This window comes from Rattus norvegicus, chromosome 3 (assembly GCF_036323735.1).
Source record: "Rattus norvegicus strain BN/NHsdMcwi chromosome 3, GRCr8, whole genome shotgun sequence".
Lineage (NCBI taxonomy): Eukaryota > Metazoa > Chordata > Mammalia > Rodentia > Muridae > Rattus > Rattus norvegicus.
The window spans coordinates 67033886-67052184 of NC_086021.1; the positions used below are offsets into that span (position 1 = coordinate 67033886).

General features: G+C 39.5%; 1 protein-coding gene across 1 annotated transcript in view; it reads left to right on the top strand.

Moving 5' to 3' along the window:
- Positions 1 to 17039: 17039 nt before the first annotated feature.
- The window catches only part of Slc4a10 (solute carrier family 4 member 10), a 316713-nt gene continuing 315453 nt past the window's right edge, over positions 17040 to 18299 (top strand). The window contains exon 1 of the mRNA XM_063283270.1: positions 17040 to 17058. The gene's annotated coding sequence lies outside the window, so the exon portion shown is untranslated. The remainder of the gene's footprint in view (positions 17059 to 18299) is intronic.

An 18299-nucleotide genomic window follows, 5' to 3' on the forward strand; every position in this document is an offset into this window, starting at 1 on the left:
CAAAAACTCTAGTGCCAACAGTGGTCTAGCTTTTTGTAATTGTTAGTTCATTGATGTTCTATAGACACTCAAACATTAAAGGCTATTAGCATTGCTTTTGATATCTTCTAGAACTTAATGGTAAGTCACTATGTGGATGGTACCATGTACTTGAGTCACAGAACACGGAGAAATCAAAATGGTACCCACATGCAAATTTCATTCCTATAAGTTAGCTTTCACAGTGCTGGTAAGTGCTATATACACCAATGATGGGGAGGAGCATTCATCAATATTACTCTGTTGTGAACCCTGTAAGCCACAATAGTGACCAACTTGACAAGTTATGCCTATTGGTGCAATAATGTCATAACTGTTAAGGAATAATGACTCATTTTCTGATTGGACTAAAGTCCACAGGAGACTAAATTTCTGCCTATACTGTTATCAGGGCAAGACCATCTGGCTAGGGCAGGTGCGGTGGCATATGCCTTTAATCACAGTGCTCAGGATGCAGATCTCTATGAATTCAAAACCAGTGTGGTTTACATGGCAAGTTTCTGGCTAGAAGTGGCTATATAAGGAGACTTTATCTCAACAACAACAACAACAACAACAACAACAACAACAACAGCACTGCTCCCACCTCTACCCCCCACCTCACTGCCAAAAACCCTCAAAACAACAAAATCCTCTAAAACCTATGGGTAGATAGGTCACAGTTCCTAATGGAGAACCTACTACTCTTGTTATGCTAAATGAACATACTATTAAATAGTTTCCTACATATTTAAACCTGTGCATTTCTCAGTCTTCATCTTGGAAGCTTCTTTGTGTTTTCAATAGATGGTGATTAACATAGAGACCCACAAATAGTTAATGTGGAGAGAGTATGGGGCCTATGGAGGGATCAGCCCTAAATGGGACACCTATAGTATGCTCTCTCCTTTCAAGCCTCAGTAACCATCATGAAAAGGGGGATGGAAAGAATGTATGAAACAAAGTGGAGGTATATAATGAAACAATGTTTTCTAGATACAACGGGCATATACCATTTGCATACACAAGATGTGCACAAAACATACCTGCATAAGATCAAGCCAGACAAAGTGAAGGGGAGAGATATTCATAAACTGTGACCCCTTGTCGAGGAGCTATTGGAAAGTGATGCTAGCAAATGGAGAATCAGCTTTCTGTAAAGCTGTGACCCCTAAGAGTTAGGGCCAAGGTTCAGTTTAGTTAGGGTTAGGATAAAAAAAATAAAGCAAAACACAACAGCAGCAACAACAACAACAAAAACAAAAACAAAAACGGGTTAGCCCTGGTAAGTCTACTATGTCCTACTGGGTGGGCTCACAAGAAGTCTTAAGCAATCTCTATTTCCTATCTTTATTGATTTGAATATAATGGAAAATTTGTGTAAGAGATTCATATGGTATGTGGTCTTTTGTCTCTGTCTTTTTACCCCTAGCATAAAGCTTTTGGAACTCATTAATACAATTTATGAATCAATGTTTCCTTCAAATATGTAATATATGGAAATTGTTCACTAATTCGTGTCAGGAATTTGTGATGTTTTCAACTTTGCCTAATATTAATTATACTGTTGTTAATGTGAGCATACACATCTATGTTTTCATTTGTGGGCATATATATAGGAAGACTTCTTGTGTCTATTTCTGAATAGATTCTAGAGTAGAGTTACTGAGATATATGATAAAGCTATGTTTAACATTCCAAGAAACTATGAAATGTTTTATACAATGCTCATATCATTCTTCAGCAATGTATGTGGACTCAGGTTGTCCATACTGTTTACATTTGTTTTTACAATAGAAGCTTCCTAGAATATACATACATGAAGGAGATCTAGATGAAATCACCAAATAATGAGGGAGACAAAGCCCCACCTGGTCATCCATTGTCACAAAATGAAGTTTCTAGTACTGGGATTGGGCTACATCTAATTGAGCTGTTGACCAAGGAGTCCCATGGGAATCTCTAAACAATTCTCACTGTTGCTAAGATTATAGGTTGCCCTCCAAAAACTGATAGCAAGGCCTCATTGCTGAAGACAACACATATAACATTGTTCAACATTAAACATGGCAAAGTTGAGCTGGTGCCTATACATAACCTTTACTCCTATGTGCTAGTATCTTTGGTACTGGAATGTACTCTGTATGCTACAAAAAGAGAAACGAAAGCATCTACTTAGCCACAAATCTTTGGTCTAAAATGGTATCCTGCCTACAAGATATTCTAGTGCAATGGTTGCACAAAGCTTGTGGGAGTAAGCAATCAACCAATATCTGATTTGAGGACCACTCCACAAGATGGAACTATAACCAATACTTCTGGAGTGACCAAGAACCTGAGACTAGATTCAAGTGGTTTCTTTGGAAAGTATTGGATACTGTTTTGCTGGGGCAAAGCCATGAAGGAGTGTTTTCCTGAAATGGACACAGGTGAAAGGATGTTTTGCTAAAGCAAGCACGTGAAAGGACATGTGATGCGGGATTCTTCACTAACAATATGCGTGTGTTGGCTCACCTTACACGCATTGTTGAGCTCCATTTGTCTTGACTCCGTAGAGAGAAACATGCCAGAAAACGTCTGGTGGTGTGCTGGGAGCTTCTTGCTGCTTCTGTAGACTCAGGCCAGTTGACAGAGTGGTGTCAACTCATACAGACTCACCTGATGTTTTGCTAAGGCAGACTCATCTGCTGAGCCAAGAGGCATGTGATAAGGCAAAACCTGCAGGAGGCATGATGTTTGGAGAGAGTATAAATAGGACTCAGTGGACAGTGAGTGACAAAGGCTTGGTTTGCTTGCATAGCTAGCTGTGCAATACTTTTTGTTCTCTGCTTTGCTGAGAAAGGATCAGCCAAGAACTTCTCCTGGTGTTCCTGGTGTTTCTGGTTCCTTCTACAGATCCGTGCCAATTCGGCTGAGGCCTAGTTGTCTCTGCTAGGTCAAGCCATCACTGTGGTTATCCCTACACTACTGAACTGGACTGCTGGTGTGTATGTGAAATGTTTGCAAGTGGATTGAGATGCCACTGCTGACCTGTGAACTGAACTGCTGATTTCCCGATAACCTTTCTTTTCTACTACTTCTGGTGATTGGTGGACTAGAAAGGAGGTTAAAGAATTTCAGAACCATCATTAGAAATAAGGTTGAGAAAAATTAAAGACTGTACTAGATAGCCTAGGGACCAAAAATAAAACCAAGTTCTTTCTATCCTAAAAGAAACAAACAAATAAACAAAACCAAACAACTCACACATAGCAATAAAATAGCTTGTAATGACACATTCTGCTATGCCCCTAGAGACTGAGGCAGCATGCACAGGGTCTGTGTGAATCTGTACCATGTCATCTGTGTATGTATTATGCTCTCAGTTTAGTGCTTTAATGTTTTTATTCCTGAGTCCTGGGTCTTTCCCAAACAACCCAGGATACTGCCAAGATAATATGTTACTCTTCAATAACTTATAGTGGAGCCCCATTGCCAAGGACAATACCCACACGATTCATTGAACACTGAGAAGCCAACATGGTGCTTAGGTGGAGATATCACCTCTATTTTTTAGTTGCTTTATGGAAAGGTGTGCTATAGGCTACCAAAAAGGAAACATGGACATCAAACCATACACTAAACCTGTGACTACAATCTCTCCTGCTAAAAAATATGCTAGGGAAGTGGTGGCACAAGGACCTTGTGGATGTAGCCAAACAATGTCTGATTTGACCTAAGGACCACTCCTCAAGAACCAGAGACTAGATAGCAAAGAGACCTAGGGTAAAACCAAAATGTATCAATAAAATGACTCTTAATGTTACTTTGCTATACTCAAATAACTGCCTAATCCAGTCATCATCAGAGAGGCCTCCACCTGCATATGGGAACATATGGAAAGACCTACAACCAGACATTATAGGAAGGGGAGGTCTTTATCAATCCCTCCCGTCAGAACTTAGGGAGTCCCACAGAGGGTGTAAGAGCCAGAAGGGATAAAAGACACCAGGAGAGTAGGACCCTGTTAGTCGACTAGGCCAGGGGAACATGAAGTCACCAAGCCTGAGACACCAGGAGAGTGTGACCCTCTCAGTTGACTAGGCCAGGGGAACATGAAGTCACCAAGCCTGAGACACCAGGAGAGTAGGACCCTGTCAGTCACCAGGAGAGTAGGACCCTGTCAGTCAGCTAGGCCAGGAGAACATGAAGTCACCAAGCCTGAGACACCAGGAGAGTAGGACCCTGTCAGTCAACTAGGCCAGGGGAACATGAAGTCACCAAGCCTGAGACACCAGGAGAGTGTGACCCTCTCAGTCAACTAGGCCAGGGGAATATAAGGTCACAAATAATGAGACAACAAGGAGAGTAGGACCCTCTCAGTTGGCTAGGCCAGGGGAACATGAAGTCACCAAGCCTGAGACACCAGGAGAGTAGGACCCTGTCAGTCGACTAGGCCAGGGGAACATGAAGTCACCAAGACTGAGACAACACTCACAGGGCCAACATGAGTCTCCACCAGGCTCTCTGTGTATATAGTATAGCTTTTAGCTTAATAATTTAATTATTCTGACTGAGAATGAGAGGGTCTTTGAGTCTTGTGCTCTTAGAACTCTTTTTCCTCCTGTTGGGTTGCCATACCCAACTTAGTATGATAAATTTGGCTTTATCTTCTTATGTTTTATTTTGTCATGTTTGGTTTTTATCTCTTAGAAGTCTGTTCCTTTCTAATAAGAGCCAGAGGGGAGGAAAAGTGGGGGAAGAACTGAGAGGAATAGAGAGAGGGAAAACTATAATCAGGATATGTTTTATGAGAAATAATCTATTTTCAATTGAAGGGAAAAAGTGAAAGGAAAAAATCAGAGATTCGCTCTTTAACACACACTCTGGAGTCTCATAAAAATACTAAATTGAAAACTATAATGCATACACAGAGCCTGGTACAGACCTGTGTAAGCCATGTGCTTGTTGCTTTAGTCTCTGTAAGTTCTTATGAGCTCTGTTTAGTTGATTTAAAGTAGTTTGTTCTCAAGAATTCACAGCTGAGGAATATAGAATGGCTCAGAAGCACCTAAAGAAATGTTCAACATCCTTAGTCATCTGGGAAATGCAAATCAAAACAACCCTGAAATTCCACCTCACACCTGTCAGAATGGCTAAGATTAAAAACTCAGGTGCCAACAGATGCTGGCGAAGATGTGGAGAAAGAGGAATACTTCTCCATTGTTGGTGGGATTGCAAACTGGTACAACCTCTCTGGAAATCAGTCTGCAGGTTCCTCAGAAAATTGGACATTGCACTACCTGAGGACCCAGCTATACCTCTCCTGGGCATATACCCAAAAGATGCTCTAACATATAACAAAGACACATGCTCCACTATGTTCATAGCAGCCTTATTTATAATAGCCAGAAGCTGGAAAGAACCCAGATGCCCTTCAACAGAGAAATGGATACAGAAAGTGTGGTACATCTACACAATGGAGTACTATTCAGCTATCAAAAACAATGACTTCATGAAATTCATAGGCAAATGGATGGAACTAGAAAATATCATCCTGAGTGAGGTAACTCAATCACAGAAAAAGACACTTGATATGCACTCATTGATAAGTGGATATTAGCCAAAAAGCTCGAATTACCCAAGATGCAATCCACAGACCACAGGAAGCTCAAGAAGAAGAATGACTAAAATGCGAATGCTCCCACTCTTTCTTAAAAGGGGGAAAATATCCATAGGAGGGGATATGAAAGCCATGTTTAGAGCAGCGACTCAAGGAATGGGCATTCAGAGCTTGCCCTATATGTGGCATATATATATATATATATATATATATGTATATATATTCACCAAAACTAGATAAGATCTATGAAGCTAAAAAATGCATGCCAAAAGGGACTGGATATAGATCTCTCCTGAGAGACACATCCAGATTATATCCAATACAGACATCAATGCTGGCAGGAAATCACTGAACTGAGAACAAGACTCCGTTTAGGGGAATTAGAGGAAGGATTGAAAGAGTTGAAGGAGCTTGCAACCCCATAAGAACAACAATGCCAACCAACCAGAGCTTCCAGGAACTAAACCACTACGAAAAGACTATACATGGGCTGACCCAGGACTCCAACGGCATACGTAGCAGAGAAAAGCCTTGTTGGGGTACCAGTGTAAGGGGAAGCCCTTGGTCCTGCCAAGGTTTGACCCCCCCACTGCAGCGGAATATGGGGGGGACAATAAGGGTTATGAATAGGGAGAATACCCATATGAGGGAGGGGGAGGGGAGGGAATGGGGTCTTATGGACAGGAAACTGGGAAGGGGAATAACATTTGAAATGTAAGTGAAGAAATATATCTAATAAAAAATTAAAAAACAAACAATGACTTCATGAAATTCATAGGCAAATAATGGATGGAACTAGAAAATATCATCCTGAGTGAGGTAACTCAATCACAGAAAAACACACATGGTATGCACTCACTGTTAAGTGGATATTAGCTCAAAAGCTCAAATTACGTAAGATGCAATGCATGGACCACATGAAACTCAAGAAGGATGACCAAAATGCAGATGCTTCACTCCTTCTTAAAAGGGGGAACAAAAATTTCCACAGGGGAGCTTAGGGAGGCAAAGTGTAGAGCAGAGAGTGAAAGAATGGCCATTCAGAGCCTGCCCCACATGTGCCCCATATATATAGTCACCAAAACTAGATAAGATTGATGAAGCTAAGAAGTGCAGGCTGACAGGAACTGGATATAGATCTCTCCTGAGAGACACAGCCAGAGCATGTCGAATACAGAGGTGAATGTTAGCAACAAACCACTGAACTGAGAACAGGACCCCCGTTGGGGGAATTAGAGAAAGGCCTGAAAGAGCTGAAGGGGCTTGCAACCCATAAGAACAACAATGCCAACCAATCAGAGCTTCCAGGGACTAAACCACCACTCAAAGACAATACATGGACTCCAACTGCATATGTAGCAAAGGATGGCCTTGCTGGGCGCCAATGGAAGTGGAAGCTCTTGGTTCTGCCAAGGTTGGACTCCAAGTTTAGGGATTGTCAGGGGGGGGTGGCAGTAAGGGGAGGTGGATGAGTGGAGGAACATCCTTATAGAAGGGCAGAGGGAGGGTTTAGGCGGCTGATGGACAGGAAACCGGGAAAGGGAATAACATTTGAAATGTAAATAAGAAATACCCAATTTAATAAAAATGTGCGGGGAGGAAGTAGCTTGTTCTCATGATGATCTCCTCTCTGACTCCTATGCCTTTTCCACTTTTTCTTCTATGGATTCCCTGACCTCTGAGGGGAGGGATTCATTTGATCGAGACATCCTATTTAGGCCTGTGCATTCCAAAGTTTCTCTCTTAGCATAATGTCTGGCTGTGGATCTCTGTGTTCTCATCTGCTGCTGGAGAAACTTCAGTGATGATGGTTGATAAGGTACGGATCTGTAAGTGAAACAGAATATCACTACCTTTTTTTTAAGACTAGTATTGTATCCCATAAGTTTGGGCTGAAGTTTAGAAGGGGTAAGTCTTTGCAATCCATGTGAGACAGCGACAGGGAGGGAAGGGAGGCTGCAGAAAGTGTCCTGTTGCAGAACTTGGAATGAGTCTGGGGACTTGTTTCCCTGGCCTGCTGAGTGTTCCCAGGGACTGCTTGGATCTGTTGTGCTCCCAGGGAATGCCTGCTGGTTTTGAAGGTTGGGATAATAGGATGAGTTGATGGAAGGATTGTTGGAGAAGATCTTTGTGAAATAGAGACTGCAGAATGTTCTGCCACAAAGTGGGTGGGGATGGGGTGAGATACGACTAGGGCTTGGATCTGGAGGAACAAGAGAGGTGAAGATTTCAGTCAGCCTAAGTGCTTCTTGTCAGGCCTGGTGTAGATTTAGCAGACTGTCCTGGGGTTGTGTGCTAGGATAAAGTAACTAGCAAGAAGAGGGGTTTAGGCTGGTGAGGAAGGATCTGCAGGATATACTGGAGATGGAGTGGGGACAGAATACCACAGAAATTCTGCCTCAAAGCAGGGTTTGGGGGATGAGACTAGAATAACCTATTTGAGACTGGGATAGTGTATTTTCATTAAAAGGAAAAATGTTTTTATTTATGTATGTATTTATGTATGTTCATGTAGGTTTCTGTATATGTGTGCAGTTGTGTGACTGCACGAGTGTTTGTGGTGGCTATATCTGTGTGTGGAAGTATTTTCCTTGGTCATTCTCTAATTTATTTTTTGAAACATGGCATCTAATGAAATCTGGAGCTCTCCAATTCATTAGTACAGCCAGCAGTGAGCACTTGAGATTACCTGTTTTTCTCCCTAGCTCTGGGATTATAAATACTTGCAGACGCCTGGCTTTTACATGGGTACTACTTGTGTCTTGTTGCCTGCACAGCCAGCAGTTTAACAACTGTACCATTTCCCTTGCTCCATCCAAATAATTAGTGCCACTAAGCATTTACAAAACATTTTAAATTTACTGCAAAGATAATTGCAATACCCCCAACCCCATCTTTATATCCTATCCAGATTCCACAACCACCCTCTCCCCCAAATTTATGGCCTCCTCCTCTTTAATGTTGTTTTTACATACACGTAAATGAATAACATATGAATACAACCTACTGCCTGCTTGTCTGTTTCTGGAGCAGACCACTTGCTATTGTTTAACCAATCGGAGGGCCCACCCCTGAGGCAGGTTACTTCCTCCCATCTCAGCAGGTATTATGTGCTTGTAATCTTACATCCTAGAGGCAGTGCCTTGTGAGATTTTCTTCCTCTACATTAGATGTTAGCTATTGTTAGAATTGTTCAGGTCTTTTTTAAGAACAGGGAGTTTGCTGTGAGTGTGTCTCCTAGTAATGTCAGAAGCTTATACCCATAAAGTCTTATGGACATGACTGTCGAAACTGAGCTGAACAAGGACCAAGAATAGACATGCTAAGGTGGACTGGTGGAGAGGGGCCGCCCAGAAGATCTCAACTACACGAAAACAGTAGTCCACCAAGGAGTGCTGAGAGTGGGGAAAACAGTCTTCCTCAAGGAAGAGTTGAGACCAATTGCTTGTCTGATAATAAATGACTAGCCCCGAAAACATACATACATGAGCATTTAAATATTATACTGGTGAGACAGGCTGACTCCATGACAGGCTTCAAATTGGCAGTTCTGGAGCCTAAAAACCCAGGCTTCAGGCAGCTAGCTAGTCAGAAACTGCCCTGCCATCAGAAACTGCCTCACCACCTGGCCTGAAGCAAGGACAATGGGTCAGCAGTTTCCAGCCAGCCCCCATGCCCTGGTAATGGAATGTCCCAAGAGATAGAGTAAAACAAAACCCACCTACTCTGGGATTCCTCTAATGTGCTTTAAATCGGGCCTGTGAGGTCACTTCGGGGTCTCTCTATTTTGGTAATGGGAGACCCCAGCATGCTGGACTTCTGCAGAATAAAGGACTCTGTCTTTATATAGTATTTGAGTCCAGGGTGTCATTCTTCTGTGAATTGTGGACTCTTACAGTACAGATTGAGCAGGTTGAATTTTGTATTGAGGAGTCTGTCTGTCTGCCGGTCTGTCTATCATCTATCTATCTATCTATCTATCTATCTATCTATCTATCTATCTATCTATCTATCCATCTATCTATCTATCTATCTGTATACAAACTTGTACATGTATCTATATAACAATAATTAATGAGAAAGAGAGACCATAAATTTGAAAGGGAGCAAGGAAGGATATATGGAAGGTTTTTTGGGAGGGACAGAAAAAATAAAACAATGTAATTATGTTATAATTTCAAAACTAAAAAGCAATTTACTCTATGAGTTCATTTAAGCCAATTCTTTTAAATTATTACTTGCTGTAAACCTGTTTTGTGTTATTGAACTAATGTGGCTGTAGTAATCATGACTTTCTGTTACTACTGTTTATAAAAGTGCAGAGCTGGAGTAGAAACAGGTCATCAGTTTGATGTCTAAGGCTATATTAATGCTTAATTTTATAACCCTTTCACATTATCACAAGAGAGATGAGAGAGAGGGCCAGAGATGAGAAAAGGGAAAGTCGGAGGAGAGAGTGTAATGGCAGCTTGGAGACCTAAAGAAGATCTCAATAGATACTATGTCTTTATCTCAGAGACACTGTGTGCTTATCATAGTCAAGTACAGATATTATCCAATGAGTAATAGCTTATAATACACCAAAATATAATAAGCAGCTAACATAATTAAGCAATGTTTAGTAATAATTTGTTATTGTAATAAAAAACCTACTGTTATTTTTCAATACTTGTTTAGAAAAAAACTTTTAAATTAAAATGGCAACTCAAAAATATTCAAATGGCTAGACATCCAACCTTTCCACCTAGCCAGATCCTGCACATCCTTTTTCAGGAACAAACCCTGTGACTAAGCCTACCTCCCATCCACAACCTCCCTCCAACCAACCAGATTTATCTAGAGTCCCACATCCAGTGGCTCAGCTTAGTCTGACCAAACCTGCCTGTGCACCTGCAACCAACCTTTAGGTTTCCTTCAAGACCTGCCTGCACACTTGTGACTCACAGGCCTCTCTCTTGTCACATCCGACCTTCTATCCAGATGATCTATTCCCACACTCCAGGCTTAGACCAGGCAGTACGTCCTTCATCAGTCCAGTCTCCTTGTCTATCTCGCTTCATCCCACTGAGGTGGTGTCTAGGTTTTTAGGGCTAACCTCCCTGCACATCTTTTCCCCCAACCTGCTTTGTCCGTAACAGATGCAAGAAGTAACAAAAGAAGTCCACATACCTAGATCTCACTGTAAAAACAACAAATATGACAGATCAAGCCAGTACTTTCTGCCTCAAACCACCAGTCTAGTAGAAACATTTGTCCATGAGAATTTCCACAGGACACAGAATTTGAAAGAATAGTCATAAACTTAATCAAAGAATTAAAGATGACAAATTGCTCAGTTAAATTAAGGTAAAAGAACTGAAAGAGAATACATGTGTGGGCAATAGCCCACAAAACAATGACAAGGACAATACAGAATTTGAAAATGGAACTCAGGAGATAGAAACACTGAAAAAGACTCTATCTGAAAATATCTATTTCTCCAACTAGAAAACTCATAGGGAAACCTTACTAGGTCTCACAAATCCTCACTACCTCTCCCCCTGTGTAACTCCATGCCCTTCCCTCCATTTTTACAAAACCAACACAACAACAACAAGAAACATACAAATCCCCTCTCAGAACATAAAACAAAAGACAGCATATACAACCAAAAGACCAATAAGATACACACACACACACACACACACACACACACACACACACACACACACACACACACACTCAGCCCAAACAACTCAGTATGAGACAAAAAGACCTCAAAAGTCCCATCAAGTTAATTTTGTGTTGTGCAACTACTCCTGGGCATGCTGATGGCATCTACCCTGAAGTATGGTCAATATATTCAGTGAGATTCCACTGGAGACACCTATATTTTTTCTTTCCAGTGAGTATCAGTTGTAGATAGCTGCTGGGTCAGAATGGGGTTCCACGTTCCTTTCCTCCTCTCAGCCTTGAACCTGTGCAGGCTTTGTATGCGCTGTGTGCTACCAGTCTCTGTGAGTTCATATGTGCATTAGGCCTATATCTGGAAGATAGTTCCTTTTGCTATCATCTACTCCCTCTGGCTCTTACAATCTTTCTACCTTCCCCTTCCTGTAGCTCCTTGAGCCCTGCCTGAAGGAGGGCATTTGATGAAGACATCCTCTTTAGAACTGAGTGTTCCACGAGCTCTCGCTCTCTGCACATCATTTATTTGTGGGTCTTTACATTAGTTCCCATCTAGTGCAAGAGAAAGCTTCTGCAGTGATGACTGAGCAAGGCATTGTTGTATGGGTATAGAAGAATGTCATTAGGAGTTATTGTATTGTTATTTTTAAAAGCTCTTTCTGTACATGTGTACATTCATGCTATGTATGTATGTATGTGTGTGTACACATACACACAGGAGGGTACAAGGGGAAGGGGGAAATGGGGACTCATGTAGAGGTTAGTGAAAAGCTTCTACCGTGTTGCCAGTCCTTGCCTTGCAGACTGTTTGAGAACAGGTCTCTCGTCACCACTCTTAATTTTTGGGCTAGCTGGCTCACAAGCTTCTGTTCACCTATATGGTTGTAGGAACTGGGATTACAAATGGTGCTCTCATGTTCTGTTTTATATGTGTTCTGGGAATCTAAACTTAGGTCCTTGTGCTTTTATGGCAAGCACTTTAACCACTGAGTTATCTCTCTAGCAGTAGAAAATCCATTCTTTTTTCAAAAACAGAGTAATCATTAGATAAGAAAACCAGTTATTCTATTGAGAAGCAACAATTAAAACATGTTTTAATAACATTCGTAACATTTTTGTTAAAAAGAATGAGTGATATACTTTAATTGATCTCCCATAGTGCATACAATATTCAGTTTCTTCAACTGTGATTTACAGACCAGCTGCATTGGCATCAATCTGACCTACTGAACTATGAGCTTTATAACAGGATTCTCAAGTGGTCTAAAAATTGGATTAGAGAAACAGCCAAAGAATTGGCTAAATGTACTATCTTTATATAGAATTCTCATGGAAATAAGTACTTGCTAGGTGAATAAAAAGATTATAGGTCATATTTTCTGTGTAGCACAAATCCTTTTATAAAATTTAAATTGAATTAAAACTTAAAAATGTACTAACAATCCTTTTGCTAGGTAAAACAATCTGTAAAACTGCTATTAATGGTCAGATACTCCAGTCAAGATGCCTGTAGTATAGCAATGTTACCACAAGGTAGTGATCATTGAAATGGAGCTGACTTTGGACATCTGGATTTCATCTGAAATTCATCAGTGTGGAAGTGTAAGACACTTCTTCGAGTTTTAGTTTTCTATCAAAATATAATCAGTATGTTTTAGATCAATAATATGAAGCAATACTTCTTTGAATGTGTCCCTTAAGTAAGAATCTTTTAACGTAAGGGCAGAAATATCATTTAAGGTATAGGGGAACATTTCTTTTCATGATTAAACCACAGGATTGCTGAATTATATCTAGATTTCAATAATTTGTCGTTCATCACATTCCTTTTTGTTTATTTTCTGTTATTTGTCTGCCTGCCTGCTCTGCTTATCTATCTATCTTCTATCCATCTATCTATCTATCTATCTATCTATCTATCTATCTATCTATCTATCTATCTATCTATCTTCTTTCATTTATCTATTTATCTATCATCTATCTATCTATCTTCCTTCTATCTGTCCATCCATCCATCCATCCATCCATCCATCCATCCATCCATTCATCTGTTGAGACATACTATGTAGTCTTGATTAGCTAGTACTCACCACTCAGATCAAGCTTTTCTTAAACTTACAACAATTCTTTTACCTTTGCTTTCTGAGTGCTACAATGTGCCACTGTGCTTGGCCTTTGACTTAAAATCATTCTCTTTCATGCATTTTTTTTAGTGTAGATATGGTCTTTTAAAAAATTTCCTCTACTACTGAGGCATGGGAGTCAAATGTATTTTATATCAAGCTTATGGATCCAGGGGAAGAATAGAAATGGGCGTGCATGTGCATTAGGTCAGGTGCCCATCCTTGGTCCAACAATCTCTTGCCAACGAGTTGACAGAGGACTCTTCAGAAGGAAAGGTGAAATCTTCATGACAGACAGATAGCAGTAGACTCCTAGAACGAAGCCAAAGCACTGGCTCTAAACTTCTATCCCACAGAGAGTATGGTTAATTTTTCTCTTACCTTTGTTCACCTGGTTAATGTGGGGGCTGCTGAAGAAATTCTTATGTTTGATTAATCTGTCTTGATGATGCTTTGTGCTTTCTACCACTTATCCACATGCTGAGAAATGCACTGGTAAATACAGATAGTCTTCTAATTCTCCAAGTCCCTTTTCTCTCATGCTAATCTATTCCATATGGTACTATGTGTATGTAGTAAGGCGAACTTGACACTCTCCAATGAGAAATCTCTTTGAATCCTGTATCCAGAACCCAGAATCTTCAACTCTCAGTTCAGAGAGGTTCCTTTTCATGCCCATCTAAAGCCTGCGTAGGCTTGATAGAAATATTTTGTAAGAATTTTACTATCACATAGAAGTATGGTCTAGTCTTTGTTACTCAGAAAAGGAAATTGAAATATTGAGTATTCTGCTTTAAAAGCTTCTGTTGTCAGTCATCAGCAATGTCATTGTCATGTGGTTGAATATATATATGTATATATATAAATATATATTGCATTAAATGTTATTTAATGACATACACTGAATCTTCCATGTCAACACACCTGCTAGTTTTCACAGATTTATTCATGATGATACTGTCAAAATATAGTCTCACTCTCAAGAAAAGGAGCTGCTAGGACTCTCCATCCTCCCAGGAGTTGTTTTGTTAGAGAGAGAGAGAGAGAGAGAGAGAGAGAGAGAGAGAGAGAGAGAGAGAGAGAGACTGAGAAACAAAGGAATCCAAATTAAATTAGACTTTTCTTTACCAGAGATTCACTTAAGTAATAGTATGTTAGATTATAAAAGTATATAAAAACATACACATGTGTTATATGTTCTTTAAAGTGTTCAGTGTATATGCAGCATATGTGTGGTGATTGTTTTGTAGAAGCAGTTTATTAAACAAGATGCTACCTATGACTTAGGTAGCATCATAAATTCAAATGATGCTTTTTAATTTATCCATTTAATTTATATGTTCATTCACATACTTATTCAATAAAATGTTTATTAAAGGACTGTTAAGCATTTAGCACCAAGATAGATGTGGGGAAACAGGAAGGAAGACAAACTCAGTCCATATTGTTATAGATCATAGACTGTGGTGGAATCTTTTGAATAAGGTTTTAAATCAATATCTTCTCCATTCAGAGTTGAGAATAATAACAGCAAAAACTTCCATGCTCTTATGAAGAGAGCCGCATTGTTGTTACCTCTGATGTCCTGAGCTGACTCTAGGAATTATATTTAGTTTACCATAATGATTCATTCATTCATTTAGCTGGATGGCATTCTTTGCTTCCTGTCTCCAGCAGATCCATGTCTACCAGACCACAGGAATTATAGTCTCATGGTGAGAGAACTGATACCATGATACAGTTTAAAAATATTTGTTCACTTCTTATGTAATCAGGCATTTAAATACAGGAAATAACTTTTATTTATTGCTGATCAAATCACTAAGCCTTCCCTAGTGAATGTTCTACCTCCCATTTTGATGAAAGAAGTGCTGCTTAGTTTTACGTGTTCTTGTAATCACGTTGAGTATTGCTACACTGTTTTAAAAACATAACTATGAAGTTGACATAACTACTTCATTCTCATTCTAACTTGCTAGTCTGAAAGATGGCAAAAGGATATAGTAAATAGGATATAACAAAATATTTATAAAGACAAGTTAAAATACCTTTTGTTGTCGAGCAATATTTGATGAATTTTTGAACTCAGGACCTCTGGAGGAGCAGTGAGTGCTCTTAACCGCTGAGCCATCCCTCCAGCCCTTATTTGATGAATTTTAAAGCCCACTTTTCCTTTCAATTTTATATTATTATTTTGTTCTTCTTTTTTTTCAATCTTGTGAAGTATAACTACTGATACTCCAATGTCTTTTGCATGATCTCTTAAAAATTCTGCTCCAGGACTGTCAAGGTGGCTGAGCAGGTAAAAGTCTGTACAGTGTAAGCCTGACAATGGTGGAAGGAGACAATGATTGGTTTTGGAATGGCTATAGCAAGCTTGCAAGCACCCTGCCCACTCCATACACACACAGACTCGTAAGCACCCCTCCCCCACTCCATACACACACAGACTCGTAAGCACCCCTCCCCCACTCCATACACACACAGACTCGTACACATTCACCTGCCACTGAATTGAACTGTGCCTGTGAAATTCCCCACCAGCCTTCTTGTGGGTAAATATAGTAAAGTTCTCAGAACTCAGCATTCTTGGGCAGTAGAAATGCCAACCTTGCTCAGTCAAAAAATATTACCAACATCATTAGCTTCTGTCTTTCTCTTATAGCCCACATTTTGTTCCTTGCAAATACTGTAGACTGTACTAAAAGGAACATTCAGAATCCCATAATGTCTCAAGTGCTCTGGGCCTTCATCCTCTCTTGTGTATCTCTCCGCTGTTCTCACTGTATGGACTCGATTCATGAAGATAGAATCACTGTTCACCGTGCTCCTTCCTTCAGAACTGTACTCAGATTTCACACCAGTGAGGCACTTTCTGGCTCTCCATTCAACAGTGGACTCCAGCTCTCCCAGTCCTTCCTTTCTGTGTTCTATTCACCGCTTTTGTCACTCATTTGTGCTGTATCCCCTTACCTGTTTATCCTTTGACTGCTTCATTCTTCTTTTACAAGACAGTATTTTGAATGTTTTATTTTTCTGCTATATTCTCTAGGTACCAGGACAGTGACTATCAAATACCTGGCATATAAAAGCTTTGAAATAGCAATCTGCTATAAAGGAAAACATCTTATTGTTATTAGTATAATTTTTATTCTAGTAAAGTCAGTAATAGTTGAAATAGGTATTCGATAGGTCTGGGTTACTAAGGAGGAATATAATACTTTTATCCATTTTAATTTTAAAATAAGAAACTAGTGATGAAAACAATAAAGTACCCGTCTTACAAAAGTTCTTACTTTGTGTGAATCTAATTTTCTTGGATGTGAACAGCACATTCAATTTTAGATCTTCCTTTTTATTAAGATAAAAATTGCTTTTACATGATGCAGTATAGACTAAATTAAAATTTTACAAGTGCTTATATCGGAAACAAAGTTAGGTGGATCAATACAATGTTGGGTTATGACAACCAACCATTTATGAATCCTTTTTCTCTTCCCCTCTTTCCGTAGGGCAAGAAGCCCTATCTTGAGGATTACCCACACTCTGACCTAAATTTCTTCAGAAACTTCTGGAATTAATTTTACTATGTTTTACTTCACTGAAATGAAATAATAACAAGACCAGCACTTGTCTTCTGGTTTTCAAGTAAGTGATGGTCCTGGCATTAAAAACTAGATTGCTATGTTCATTTGTGGGGAAGCCCATGAGGCTAATGAAAAAGTATCATCTGACTGAAGGATACATGCCTTTCAGAACTCATTTTTGTTCACACACTGATCAAGTCAAAATTGTTCCTGAAAGTACAAGTCATCAATGTTTTTATGTCACATGTGTGTGATATTTGTGTTCTGGTGAAGAAATACTCCAGAGTTTACTAGCTCTGAACTTTTGCCCTAAAGTGTGTGTGTGTGTGTGTGTGTGTGTGTGTGTGTGTGTGTGTGTATGTGTGTGTGTGTGTGTGTGTGTGTGTGTATGCTTTAAAGGAAAGTTGAATTACAAATGGAACAGTACCAGGTTTCTAGAACAATAGCAATAGATTGTAAGACAACTTACCAAAGGATTGGAAATGGTTTGATTTATTGGGAAATATTTTATAGTAATATATTTTTATTTAACATACACAAAAATTTAGGATGCTGAGTGGCCAGTGAAAAGCCCAGAAAATGTTTAAATGTTGATGTTTCCTCAGTGTCTATTCACTGCATTATTTTAACTCTAGAGACACCTATCCTCAGATGCTATTCCCATCCCAAACTCACTTCCAAGTCTGTCATTATAATCTCCATTTGGGCATCCATAGCTAGTTCACCCAGTGAAATAATGGTGATTTCCACTATTTGTTGAGAAATTACTATGTACTGAAAAATACCATAAGTTTTTCGTTGCCATTAGCTGATTTCTCAGAACAGTTTAAACTTGCTCTTTAATTAATTTTACAAAACTTAGAGTTCAAGAGTTCAAAAAGCTTACACAAGTTGCAATGGATATCATATTACACAAGTACAAAGTTCCTTGCTTTCTTTATTTTACATTTCCCCGGTCTTTGCTTTTGTTTTCTTAAATACTTTGAATCAAAATGAGGGCTTCCCATAATGCTGGGCAAGCACTCTGCTACTGAACTATGCTGTACTCTCTCCAACAAAATCTGTGCTACTACAGCTTCATAGTTCAGGTAAGGACCTAGCACCTTTTGGGACACCAAATAGACGCCTCTTATACAAATTTAATAATAAGTAAATGTATTATCTTTAAAAAACTAACAATTGGATAAGTAATTTATTATTTTTGACATTAAATATTTGATCATCTTTGACACTAAATGAAAATTTGTTGGGAGTATATGATTTACACCCAGACCTCCCAGAGCTTCCAGGGACTAAACCACC